The 12,884-nt window shown below is 42.9% G+C and overlaps 1 long non-coding RNA gene across 1 annotated transcript in view; it reads left to right on the top strand.

Annotated features, from left to right (window-relative positions):
* Positions 1-12,567, top strand: part of LOC142750984 (uncharacterized) — a 42,292-nt gene extending 29,725 nt beyond the window's left edge. The window contains exons 2-3 of the long non-coding RNA XR_012882664.1: positions 10,783-10,933; positions 11,323-12,567. This is a non-coding gene — a long non-coding RNA (uncharacterized LOC142750984). The remainder of the gene's footprint in view (positions 1-10,782; positions 10,934-11,322) is intronic.
* Positions 12,568-12,884: the final 317 nt, after the last annotated feature.

Genomic DNA, 12,884 nt, shown 5'->3' with positions numbered 1-12,884 from the left:
TATTTCTTCTCTTAAACTTTCTAAAACACCCATTATTCTGTATAGTCATAAGAGCATAAACCATTTATCTCTCACAAATTCCCCCTTTTGTGATTTTAACCATCTTATCTCTTAAACTCACAACATCCGTCTCTGCTCATAGTGTATAGGTCTTCGAGAAAAAGCATTTCTTATCTTACAAAAAGCATAACAATTGAAACATGTAAGTAGTACAAATAATATCATCATACAGATTAAAGGTTGAAACAATACGTGTAATATTGTAGTGGCTGTAGGGGAAAATCCTGTGAAAATATCATACCAGTGGTGGGCACTAACATCCTTTATGGCTGAGGATAAATGCACTATTTTTCCTGAAGCTATAGTAGCCAATACTTTTACTTTATTTAGGGTTACATTGTGTTCTTTTATTAATTTCTGGACATCTTGTGATTTTTGTAATACCCTTCTTAGTTCTTCTAACGGTAAACTAAAATTGCTATAAGGTAGTGGTTCAGGAACCCATATTGTAGACATAATTTCTTCTAGGGTGGGCAAGAAGACTACCGTATCATTACCCCAATTCAAATGAGTCACATTATACAAACACCCTGAGAATGGACTGGTGACATTAAATTGTTTAAGTGTCTTTAGGTCATCCGTTATGAGACATACATGCAAGGGGCCTACTTCTATATATATTCTCAATTGTGAAGCAGGGATAACTGTGAGTGAACAAACATTATCTTGATGCTGCATCAAACAGGGTTCATATATTCCTGATTGCTGATTACACACATACCCCTGTTCCGTCAATTGGCATAGGTCAATGTCAACAGTCGTGTTTTGTGAACTTATGTGAGTTCCCTTTATCTCTGGCATCCAGTACTGTCCTTCAAACATAACTGGGTCTATCATCACCATAGGCATAACTATAAATTTGCATAACAATGTAGGGCTTTTTACCTTGAAAGCTATTAGTCTACCAGCACACCAAGTGGGAGTGCATTCAGTATGTTCGGGTTGCAGCAATAACCAAGTATCATCCACTTTTTCTACCGGTAGAATATCTGTCCACTGTCTTACGTGTGTGCTGAATAATTTTGATTTAAAATCATCCATCTGTTCTCTTTGCCATATTGTTTTGAGAGTACATACAGTCCAGTTTACAAACGCTGAGATATTCTCCATGGTTCTATATTGCACTAGCATAGATTCGTTAAAAACATTTAAAAACAGCTGATCTATTTTGAGACCACTCTGTTGGGCAGCAAAACTCGTAGGCAACCATGTAGCTCCTACGCGTAAGGCTGTTGCTGTGTCGTCTCCTACGGAACCAAGTTTATTCATGACTGTTTCTAACTGTATACCATTCAATACCAGTCCCGTTCCTACCCCTCCTAACATTGTGTCATACCATTCTCTCTTTATTCTAGTGTGACAATCTGGGGGTTTAGGGAAGGAGATATTGAAATGTATATTCTTCCTTTGTTCTTGAGTAACAGCATTCTTACATGTATGTGGTATTCTTTCTAAACTTTGTTCAGTTATGTGTGGCTTATGTTCATCATGTAACATTTCAATTGATAATACAAAAATCGTTCTGTTACTTATTTCTGATGCATTGGTACAGAGTATTCTATTCATACCTCGTGTAACAAATACAGTTTCATTTACCTTATCACATCCTTTTACACTTTCATTATAGTAGTCTCTTCGTTGTATCGTTTGGTTTTCCAAATATTTCTGCACAAAATGTTTGTCAGTGTTAATGCAACAAATAAGCAATTTACTTGACACCTGGGTAATCGTGACATTTGGTTGTTCCCCATATTTTAGCTGTAAGTACCCACTCCTTCCCATTGGTCCTGACTTAAAAGTTCCTGCTGTGGTTGTCCAATTGGCAATCAAACACCTGGTATTTTCTTGACATGTAAAATTGCCTTGTTTCCGTGTCCTTGTAGCATTGTTCCAGCTCATTGTGAACATTTTTCCCTGGCCTTCCCCTTGTATTTTTACCACAGGGGTTGCTGTCCATACATTGTGTAACATCATAAAAACAGTAATTATCGCAACAACCGAGAAAAGCTTCATCTTGACTTCTCAGTCCTTCGTCTTTGGCGCTTCTTGATATTCTTCTGATAGTATCAGGACCTTTTTACAGTGGCTGGCATGTATCCAACTGGGTTTTCCTTCTAGCTTTACTGAGGTGCTTGTAACGAGCAAAACTTGAAAAGGACCATCAAACCGTGGCTCAAGGCTCCTCCTCACATGTCTTTTGACAACGACCTAATCTCCTGGTTCTAGCTTATGAGCGCCGGCAACCGATTCTGGGTCTGGAATGGAAGAAAATACTTGTGCATGCACCTTGGTCAATTGTTTGTTCAGGGTTGATACATAGTCAGTTAACCTACCATACTGCATCTGGAGCACCTGTGGAAAATAACATCCTAGTCTGGGAGCCGACCCAAATAAGATCTCATACGGGCTGAGACCTGTTCTTTTTGTGGGCGTGTATCTTACTGAGAACAAGGCTAATGGTAGACACTCGGTCCATGGTTTCCCGGTTTCTACCATAGCTTTTTGGATTTTCAATTTGAGAGTCCCGTTTAATCTCTCAACCTTACCACTACTTTGCGGATGGTATGGTGTGTGGAATGCTTGGTTTATACCTAACGAAGATAAAACATTGTTCATGATTTCACCCGTAAAGTGTGTTCCTCTGTCGCTCTCAATTACTTCCGGCACTCCATATCTGCAGACCACTTCATTTATCAGCTTCTTGGCTGTGGCTACTGCTGTAGCTTTGGTGACTGGAAAAGCTTCTGGCCATCCTGAAAAGAGATCAATACAAACAAGCACATACTCATAGGTACCAACTTTGGGTAGTTGAATATAGTCTATCTGCAGTCTCTGGAACGGATATATAGGTCTGGGTGTGTGCTTCTGTGGTACTTTTACAGTTCTTCCAATATTATGTGTTGCACAGATCATGCATCCTTGTGTAAAACTGCTGGCCATCACACTAAACCCTGGGGCATACCACACCTTGTTTACCAAGTCCATCATTGCCGTTTTTGATTGGTGAGTCGCTCCATGTGTTATTTGGGCCATCATTGGGAACATTGTCTTAGGCAGGCACAGTTTATTCTGCAATTGCCAGAGGCCATCTTTTCGTAGCGTTGCTCCTTGGGCGTCCACTTATCTTTTTCTTCTTTTGTTGTTTGTCCTTGAAGTTTTTGCAGTAATTCCGGGCTTACAGCTAGTCTTGTTTCCTCTGGATCTTTTATCTGACATACGGCTGCTAACACGGGTAGCTTCTGTGCTGCTTGCTTTGCCGCTTCGTCTGCCAGGGCATTTCCCCTTGCTTCTGGTGTGTTGGCCGTAGTGTGAGCTTTTATCTTTATTACTGCTACCTCAGTTGGTAATAATAAAGACTCCATCAAATACTTTACGAAATCCGCATTCTTAACTGGGGTACCTTCTGAAGTCAAAAATTGTCTTGCCCTCCATATGGGGCCATAATCATGTGCAATCCCAAATGCATACCGAGAGTCAGTGTAGATATTTGCTGTTTTACCTGTGGCCTGATGGCAGGCTTGGGCAAGTGCTTTTAGTTCTGCTTCTTGTGCGGAGCGTGAGGCCGGTAAGGATGCTGTTTCAAGTACGGTATGTTCTGTGGTGACTGCATAGCCTGTGAAGAAAGAACCTTGCACACAATACCGTGAACCATCCACAAAGAGTATCAGGTCTGGATTTTGGAGTGGGGTATCTTTCACATGTGCGAACCCTACTGTTTCCTGGGCCATAAGGGCCATACAATCATGTTCTTCAGTATCTGGTAGATATTCCGACCATACTTTACCTGTCTCTACTCCCCCTTGCTCCAGAGGCAGTAAGGTAGCTGGGTTCAAAGTGGTACACCTATGGAGTGTAACCTGCTCATGGAGAAGAAGCACACAGGTTAATTTTAGATGTCTGGCAGTGGACAAATGCTTAGGTTGTACTTGAGTTAGAATAGCCGTAATATCATGGGAGGCATATATCTGTACAGGAAATGCTAATACAAGATCAGAAGCTTTATTCAACATAAGGTTAACTGCAATAATAGCTCGTACACAGGATGGGGATCCACGGGCAACCGGGTCAAGCCTAGCTGAATAGTAGGCAACTGGGCGCTGTTGTGGACCATGTGCTTGCGTAAGTACAGACGTGGCATGGCCATTTTGTTCAGTACAATATAATCGAAAAATCTTGTCATAATTGGGGGTCCCGAGAGCTGGGGCTGTCTGGACCACCAATTTCAAAGTGTGGAAGTTCTCTTCAGCTTCGGGCGTAAGATGGAAAGGCTGGCTACTGAGGCAGTCATACAGAGGCTGCATGAGAATGGATGCGGAACGAATCCATGGTCTGCAGTAAGAGACTAAACCTAAAAATGTACGTAAAGCATTTAAAGATTTTGGAACTGGTATTTGTACAATAGTTTCTACTCTGCTGTGTGTGAGATGCCTCGTGCCTTGTGCTACACAGTGTCCTAAAAATACAACTTGAGTACAACAAAATTGCAATTTATCTTTAGAGGCCTTGCACTCATTTTCCGCTAAAAACTTCAACAGTGATACCGAAGCTTGGATACACGCTTCGGAAGAGGGACAGCAAAGAAGTAAATCATCGACATACTGTAATAATACAACATCCGGTGGTGGAAGCCAATCGGCTAATACTGTTTGCATAGCAGCCGTGTAAGCACTGGGTGAGTTGTGGGCACCTTGAGGTAGAACGGTCCATGCATATTGTTTGCCTTGATGGGTGAATGCAAAAAGGTATTGGCAATCAGTATGTAGAGGGACTGAAAAGAATGCATTTGCCAGGTCCACCACCGTAAAATGAGAGGCGGTAGGTGGAATCTGGGCTAAGAGCACATGAGGGTTTGGAACAATGGGCGTATTAAATACAGTGGCTGCATTTAATGCCCTAAGGTCTTGAACCATTCTATATTTAGTGGGCTGCCCTTTGTCTGATTTCTTCTTGACTGGATACAGTGGGGTGTTACAGGGGGAGACTATTTCCACCAGAATCCTTAATTCAGAAAATCTTTTATGCTATCCGAGATAGCGTCTGATTGAGCCTGGCTGAGAGGATATTGCTTTTTCTGGGGCAGTGGGTGGCCAGGTTTTAGTTGTACAGTGACAGGGGGTACTGGTAGAACTCCTACGTCCGTAGGGCTTTTCGACCATAAAACATGAGGTATATGTTTTAAATGGTGATGCTGTTCTACTGGAGTACACACGTGGACTCCTACTGGCGGTCGGTCTTCCCATGGATCTGTATCACAGGCTGCTATGAGACACAGCTCTTCATCATTTAAACTACCGGTCAACTTGACCGTACCATCTGGAAGATATTCTATGTGGGCTTGTAATTTCTGCAACAAATCTGCACCTAATAGGCAGACGGGAGTTGATTGGCTAGCAACTAATCTAGTGACCAGAGACCGATGTGGGCCAAAATGTAGGGTGACAGGTTTTGTCACTTGATTATTCGTTATACTTCCTCCTACGCCTATGCATTCCTGATAATCCGGGGATAGGAGGTCTGAAGGGACGTGTGCAGTTTTTATGACAGTGGTGGCTGCTCCCGTGTCTATCAAGAATGGAATCGGGGTTCCATCATTAATACTCAAAGGAACTGTAGGGGCAGGTCCTAAAGTTACTGATTGTATTAGGACCACTGCACTTTCCCTGGGGTTGCCACTGTCCTATGCTTGATATGTTTGTATCTGTTGGTCACTAAGTGGGGCCGTGGGTATGTTTCCTTCGGTCTGTCTGGGGCGCTTTGGGCCTCTACAATTTCTGGCAATATGCCCTGTCTTTTGACAGTTGTAACATATTATTTCCCTATGGGGGGGTCTATTCTGTGTCCCCTGTGGGTTCTGGTATATCCCTACCCCCGTGATCTGCTTCCTACGCTGAGTCTGGGCTTTTAATCCCTGCTCCACTCCCTGAGCTACCTTCAGCAAATCTCTAGGGTCTAGACTACGATATTCTGGTCTGACCGTTTTCAGCCCGTCTTGTATGGGTCTTTTTAATCCTTCCACAAAACTACTAGTAAGCAGTCTACAGTCCAATCTCGATACCCCATGTTCTTCCAGCTTGTCTGGAGCCTAGTGAAGAATTTCTCCACCGTTTCTGAGTTTTCCTGAGTGAGGTCCGTTAGATTTACTCCTAACTCGGCTTGCTTGTGAGTTGCCCACTCTTTTAGCTGTATCACCAGTTGATCCCCTGAATCCTCACTCTGTCTCCATTCCTCCCCTCCCGCTAGGGGTTCTAAGTGATCCAATACTGTGGCACTATATCCTCCCATTTTTGTATGTATCAATTGTGCTAGGTCCTGCCAGGTTGCTTTGTACATACTCTGTATCTGTTCTAGATATCTATAGAAGGGTATGGGTTCTGCCTCTGGATCCGGTGCTTTTTGGACTAATATAAGTGCATCCCTGGGATTCCAGGGTTTGTACTTATATTCCCTTTTCCTAATTTTCTTATCTGCCTCGCTAGCGTATATGTTGGTCAGTACCTGGAGCTTGGAGGCAACTGCATTCAGCGCCTCTGTAGCATCTTTCCCCACTTGTATATTCCTCCCTTCATCCATCTGGTCTTGGAGGGTTTGGAGCTGCCTTTCTCTTTCTCTTTCTTGTTCCTCTCTTTTTGCCTTGTCCTTCCTGTTTTGCTCTTTTTGCTCCTCTTCGTCTTCCTCATCCCCTCCCTCTGCTCCTTTATTTGTTTTACCTGCCCTAGTAATTACCCCTGCTGGTGCTAACACCACTGGGGCCATTCCCGCAACCTGCTTATATGGTTCCGGTATATGCGTGGGGGCAGGCGCAAAAGGGTTGTTGTTCGAGTATCCTGGCACTACTGGGTATATACCTAGAGGATTTTTGTCCCTAGGTCTGGGAGCGCCACATGCATAACATACATCCCTCCACTCCAGGTTCTGAGAACCGCACCTAAAACACGTCCATCCTTCTGGACCATTTAACGTTCTGTCTCCATACCCCGGGGGTCTACCTACTTCTCTGTCCTTTTTCCTGGATTTTCATTATAACAATCATAATAAAACTTTTTCTTACATTCTGTTTCCATGCATCCCCCTCGTGTTACTTCCTCTGACACCTTCTTCCATGCTTCGGCTTTCTCAGTCAACCCTTTATCTTTCAGCCATCCACGCTTTGTGTCACAACATTCATTCCATTTGTCTGCATCTAACCGTCCATGGGATTCTAGACCACATGCTTTCATTAATTTTTTTATTCCCTGTGTCGTCTTTTTACCTTCTCTTTCTGCTACTACCTGTTTGGCGGTTTGTCCTTTGGGGTGTTCATCTTTAAAGAGGGTAACCAAGTTTCCCATCTTGTGACTGTAAGTGGTGGCCTTAGGCGCACCCGTATTTTGTTACAGATTTTAGCTACTGACAGATGAATTCTATTCTCATCTATTTTAGACAGTTTCTAGTTTCCGTACTTACTTTCTACTCTGGCCAGAGAATCTTCCTTTTACAGTCCTTCTTATTTACTTTAAACACCACTCAAGGAGATATCCTCCACACCATAACAGTAAAACGGCTAGTATCCCTAGTCCAAATAATAGGGCGAGTGTCAAATCCAAGTGTTGATTCATCATGCCGGATTGTTGGACTGCACAAAATTTTCGATTTCCGGGCTAAAATTTAGCCTATCATAATCCCCGTAGTCACCTGAAGCATGTACACATGTTTCTGGTAATTTGCCGGATTATCGGAATTTTTTTTTTTTCATCTTTAAAAAAATTTCCTTATTCTAAAATGCATTTGTGACACAAAACTGGGTTTCTACAACATTCATACAAATACTGCCATAGATATCAGGCACTTTATCCTGAGGGTAGGATTTATTTTAGACTTGACCAGATTTTTACACTAAAAATACCCTCATGTGGCCCCTCTATTCCTTAGGAGTACTACTGGGAAGGTGACCTACCAGACAGGAAGGTGCAGAGCAGAGTTTGTAAGAATGAAGTCTTCTTACCTTGCTGCAGCAGTGGTCTGCCCGTTCCTTCGTCCGGGAGGTCGCCACTCTAGTCCCGGGAGATCCCCTAGGTGGGGTGCCGTCCTTCTGGTCAAGTCCCTGTTCGGGCGCCAATTTCTGTGATCGCAATGGGGTCACTTTACGCCTTGATCATCTATGCAGGTTCAAATCAGGTGGGGGGGGTGCGAGCTCGGAGAAGTAAAGACACACTGAGACCAAGTTCTCAAAGTAATACTTCTAATTTATTGAACTACAGTGCTCATACTTATAGCATCAGACGAACAAAGAACATTCCATAACATATGAGTCATCTGTATGTTCAAGCCTTACATCTTCCTTTCCCATAAAAGCTCATTGGTGGAGCACCAGGTATTCCCTTAGGTTTCCTTTATGCTTAGGGGGGTGGTCAAGCGATTGACCTCCATCTGTTTGCAATTTCAAGGGACGGCAGAGCATCTGCAAACTATTTCTTCTCTTAACCTTTCTAAAATACCCATTATTCTGTATAGTCATAAGAGCATAAACCATTTATCTCTCACAAAAGCCACAACGTGAATGCGAGCAGAGCTTTACGGAGCTCATGTAATACAGTGAGACTGTTTCCTACATGAGAGTTCTCGGTAGAATTTTGCGCAGAGTTTGAGCCAATAAGAGTCTGATGGTATGCTTCTAATAGAGGCTAGAACATAGGTTCAGTAAAAGATAATAAATGCAATGCATTTACAAAGTTTCTCAACTTTTTATGTACATTATTTCCATATATAAACTGTCAAATGATCTTGAACAGTGGTAGCACTAAAGGGGTTGTCCAGGACTAAGTAGGTTTTTTTTAGCGTTGCCCATATTTACTACAAATTAACTTTCTAGTAGTTGTATTTAAAATTCTGCTCCATTTATTTTCTGGGTGCTCCCCCCTCACTGCCTGTACACCCCCTCCTCCTGTCTATTATTATTGCTATAAGTGTCCATGTGACAAGGTCATGTATGTATAGGATGGATGGCATAGGTGGGCAATATATAAGCTGATCCTCGGCTGCAATGTTTAAATGTGGTCTCTGGCTGCCATGTGGAAGCTCAGCAAAAATAAGTTTGTTTTAAATTAAACTCAATAAGAAAGTTAGTTTATTAGTAGTAACATGGTCACTGATGCCTTATTTAGAGGAGCGTTTTTTTAAGGGCCTGTGAAAAAATAGGATCCTTCAATAGACTCATTTTTTTCACGGCCGATTTGACACACGCTCGTTTCAATAAGGCTTTATAATGTTAAACTCTACAAAAAAACACTTAATCCCAGAAAACCCCTTTAATGACATTTGGCCAGTACTTTTTAACCACTTCCCACCCTGTGCCTTAAAAGTGTATGTCGCAGTGGCAGTGGCATAATAAATTGCAATACAGGAGTAATGCAATGTATTATAGAAGCAATCAAGAGAAAAAAGTTTAATAAAGTTTATTGAAAAATACATAAAGAAACCCATCTTTAACTATAAGTGTGCCAAAAAAAAATATAACTCTTCTCGCAACAAACAAGCCCTTATACAGTCACATCAACAGAAAAATAAAAATGTATGGCTTTTGAAATACAAAGAGGGAAAAAACCCCCAAAAAAAACACTGTGTTCTTTTTGTTTGTCACCCCACTATTATATTTCATTACTGTATCCGTTGCATGCTTTAACATGAAATGTTACAGATGGTCATAAGTACCTATACATTTTAGGTGCAGTTGAGGAGGCCAATAAGACAGTGTTTTCTACAGACTATGTGACTGCTTGAGATATATTGAAAAACAACGTTGGTGCTGGGCGCAGATCTACATGTTGTGGTGTAACATGCTACATTTAGCAAACATGTGAGCTCATGACTTTGTGACTACAGTTACTATTTCCGATTCTAGAAAAGTTAAAATTAACTGGATCATAGTGTGAAGGTTAGTAGACACTGTAATTGTTTTAACTGGTCTTCCTAGAAATGTAAACATGACTGACGTGCAGACTAGCAGGGAACAAACTATTATCTACTCATGAAAACTAGGGAACAAACTATTATATTTTATTTATAAAAATAATGTACTGTAAAGTACTGTACTCCTAGAAAACATACAATCCCTGATTATGGTATATTGCACTATTATATAATGCATGAAGTGTAGCTAAACAAGCTGCATAGCCTGAGGGGAAGTCCTAAAAACACGTGGCCCACCTCCTACCAGCATACATTCCTAAGGCTCCATGTACACGACCGTAGTTTTCATCCGTAATTACGGACCCGTAATTACGGATGACATTGCAGACCCATTCATACACCTTTCTGTATATTTACAGATATGTGTCTGGGCTGTAGAGATGATCCGCAACATATAGAACATGTCCTATTTTTGTCCGCAATTGCATCATGGACTCCCCCATAGGTTGTAGGCCTAATCACACAAGCAGCATCCCTTGAGAGTGAAGAGGTCTTTGAGCAAAAGCCAAGTAGAGCAGCTCATCCACGCAATACAGGACCACCCAGTCATATGGGACAATCGCCTTAAGGACTACAAGGATACTATTTTGAAGGGCCAGACGTGGACAGAGGTAGTCCAAGAGCTCAACTCAGATGAATGGGAAACTGCAACAACAAAGCAATTGGCCAAGTTCTACAAGTTGTCATCCTGCCCCAAACTTTTTACCTTAAACCCCCCACCCTCCCGTGATTTTTTTGTCCTGTATTTTGATACAAATTTTTTTCTTTTTTACACAGTTAGTGAGGCAAAATCGTGGTGGAACACGTCACGACAAATACAGGAGGGAGCAGATGTCCAAGGGGAGGAGCGGTGATGGGCGGCTCAAAAAAAGCCGCACCTGTACACGGAGCATCTAATGTCCCTCAGCGATGTAATGGATATTGGGCCGTAAGTATATAATCAATAATTTTTTTAATTTTTTTCTACATTTTTGAAGCATCGGGCTATGCTATGTCCCACAGATACCTGTGCGACATAGCATACTTCTATCTGTCACACAATTTTATGTTGCTCAGTGTGTAGCTAGGGCTCATGTAGACACATGGGCCTATGCTATTTCCCACAGATACCTGTGCGACATATCATACTTCCATCCGTCACACAATTTTATGTTGCTCGGTGTGGAGCTAAGGCTCATGTAGACACATGGGGCTATGCTATGTTCCACAGATAGCTGTGTGTAGCTAGGTGTGTAGCTATGGCTAGATAAAATCAATTTTTGAGTAGGTAGGGCATAGTTTACAGAGCTAACATATTTTCTCTGTTTTCAATCATAGAACTAGAGCTAGTCTTCACGATGATGAGATGAGACGCAGATCGAGTCTCCAGGTGCCGGATCCTCCCAGCCTGCAAAACAGCCTCTGGCACGGGACCCAGAAGTTCAAGCGGAACCTACCAGTGACCCTACTCTTCCAAGACCAAGAGGTTGCAAGAGGGGTCATGGACAGCCATACAAAAGGGACTTGATAGATGCCCTGGTGCTGGCCCACCTGTCCAGAAGATCAGAGGAGACAGTGGAGGACACCTTTGGACACGTGGTGGTCATGCATTTGAAGCAGGTCCCCCGGGACTGGCTTCTTAATTGTGCCAGCCATACTTGGGGTCCTGCAGGTGCTCACCTTCAGTCCTGTGTCGGTGGAACTCTGTAATGCCATAGAGTTCCATAGGAAAAATCTGGGTCTGCAAAACCCATCACACCTGCAAACTCCACCACCACCACCACCACCCCCGAGGCCACCGCAGTGCAGGGGTTACTACCTGTCACGATCTGTGGGCATGTAGACCCACTAGGCCACACCCCGTAGCGAAGTAGCAGCTGGCCAAACAACAGTGTACCAAGTCTATACAAAGTCCAAGCACAATGTTACCTGCAATAGTCCAGGCAGTAGTAGCAGCTTAGGCACAGATGGTACTTTGACGACAGGTGATGCAAAACGTGGCAGGAGGTACCAGGCATGGCAGATGACACCAGACGTGGTGTAAGACAGCAGGCGTAATAGACGGCACAACACGAGTCCAACACTAGAGAGGGCACAGGAACAAATACAGCACGGGATACAGGATACAGGTAGCAAGGCACAGGAACAGGATACGACTAAGGAACCATTTGCAAGACTAACATAGGAATACAAACAACGCTCAGGCAAAGAGTGAAAGGGCACAGCCCTTTTTATAGTCCAGGGTGATCTGGGGATAATTTGTTAATTCTGTACATGTGCGCGTGCTGTCCCTTTAAGGCCGGGAACGAGCTCGCGCGTGCACCCTGGTGGTCATTGCAGGGCAGGGCGGCCGCATATCCTGGCATCTCCATGGAGGGATACGTCAGCAGGATGAGAGGGGTCTGCGGCCGTCAGCAGGTAAGGGGAGGCAGTGGTCCGTGACCGTGGCCGTTACACTACCTTCTCAGCCACTGTACTCCCAGGATAGGCCCATGTTTCAGACCCCCAGCCCCTCTTATACAGGTGGGCAGTTTACCACTTAGCCACACTCCACACAAGGGCAGTGTGGTGACCAGCACAGAGTCAGTGTACCTGGTGCTGCATCACAGGATCTGTTTGAACTGTGATTTTTATTTTTTTCTTATTTATTTTTGTAATCTTCTTTAAAAAAAAAAGTTTTGTTTAAAAAAAAATTCAACAAGTTTCATTATATTTTTTTTGTTCTGTTGTGTGTATGTCTATTGTATGTAGAATGTATGGGTATATGTGAGCTGTATGTAGAATGTATAGTTATGTGTGCTGTACGTAGAATGTATGGGTATGCGTTCTGTAAGTGGAATGTATGTATGTTTGCACATAGATAAGGTACCAGAACCAAGTCTAGCACATAGATACAGTCA

The sequence above is a fragment of the Rhinoderma darwinii genome, chromosome 3 (genome assembly GCF_050947455.1).
Source record: "Rhinoderma darwinii isolate aRhiDar2 chromosome 3, aRhiDar2.hap1, whole genome shotgun sequence".
Classification (NCBI taxonomy): Eukaryota; Metazoa; Chordata; class Amphibia; order Anura; family Rhinodermatidae; genus Rhinoderma; species Rhinoderma darwinii.
This window is presented reverse-complemented; position numbering and strand designations above follow the sequence as displayed.